Source organism: Equus asinus, chromosome 4 (genome assembly GCF_041296235.1).
Source record: "Equus asinus isolate D_3611 breed Donkey chromosome 4, EquAss-T2T_v2, whole genome shotgun sequence".
NCBI lineage: Eukaryota > Metazoa > Chordata > Mammalia > Perissodactyla > Equidae > Equus > Equus asinus.
The window spans coordinates 68910371-68911925 of record NC_091793.1 but is presented as its reverse complement, the minus strand read 5'-3'; positions in this window follow the sequence as shown (position 1 = coordinate 68911925).

Here is a 1555-nt window from a genome sequence, read left to right as displayed (position 1 = left end):
AAAAAGTAAAAAATAAAAAAATCTTTAAAAAAAAAATTGACAGTTTAGAAATCTGTATTGTCTCAATTACAAGTCTTGAGCTTCTCTACCCTCGTCTCAGACCACTCTCCCCCTGTTCACCACACTCCAGCCCACCTGGCCTCCCAGATCCTTGAACATGACAAGCACATTCCATTCTCAGGGCTTCGGTGTAAGCTGTTCCATCTGTCTGGGATGCTGTTCCCTCAGATAGGCATGGCTCGTTCACTTACTTCATTCTGGTCTCTGCTCCAGTGTCACCATCTCAGGCCTTCCCTGACCATCAGATCTACAATCTGTCACTCTATCTAAAGGTGTTCTCTGTCCCACTACTCTGTTTTATTTGTCTTCACAACACCTCACAGAGGGGACAGCACGTTATTTATTTAGTTCCTTTTTGCTATCTGCCTTCCCCACTAAAATGTAAGCTCTTCATAGGCAGGGAGTTTATTCACTGCTGTGTCCTGAGCATCTCATTCTGTGCCAGGCTCACAGAAGGTGACTCAATAAATTTGCATGGATTTGTTGAATGAATCAATGAGGCATTGTCGGGAGAGGTGATCCATGGGCCCTGAGCACCCCTGCACCTTCACATGGGACAGGCCAAGAACACCAGGTCCTGACTGCTCATTACCCAGCCGTAGCTCAGAGTTGTGTTTGCACAGAGTGACCTTGACAGATGAGGTACCTCTCTCCCTGGGCAAAGGGCAACTTGCATCTACTTACTATGAAAGTGGTGAATCGTCCGAGCTCAGTGTCCCTTTCTTGTAACACAGCCCACTCTCTGTGCAGGCGTCCATCACGGGCCCTTTCTGTCTCCCCCGTGGGACTTGGGAAATATGGAAAGCCAGAACAAATGAACAGAGAGCTCAAGCTACAGCTTCTGCCCAGGGAAATAAAGTGTTTTGTCTCTGACCCATGAGTCTCATGTCTCCTGAGAGCATCTGTGAAACAGTTACAGGGCAACTTGTTAGCTCACAAGGAGGGAAAATTCCAGACCCTGTGCAGTGCTTGACAGGCATTTGGTTTGCTGATTTTTAAAGTATTAGCAGAATTCTTTTGCCCTTTTGAGATTATTTCCTTGGTATATTTTCTCCCAAAGTTAGTAAGTAAGTTAAAATGTAGAGACAGTGTGATTGTTCTTTTTACATATTTCCAAATTGTATCTCAGAGAGTTTTAATGGATTCACTGTTCTCTTGGCCCTGGCTTTGGAGAAACAAGAGAGAGACGGACAGCTTTGCCAAAATCAATTTGTTATCATTAGAAGAAAAATGTTTAATTGGTATATAATGATATATTTTACCTGTTTTGATTTGCATTTCTTCAATAGCTAAAAACCTGCATTTTTCCTCATGGTGGTTTATTATCTATATATCCTTGTGTGGAAGCTGTTCCTGCTCTTTTAACTACCTTATGCAGGAGCCTGAGTGCTGAACTTATGAATATTGATCAATTTCAATGTAATTAGCAGATTTTCATCCATGGTGTTGTCACGGTTTTTCCTTTGTCATTTCTCTCCTTGCATTTATTCTATTA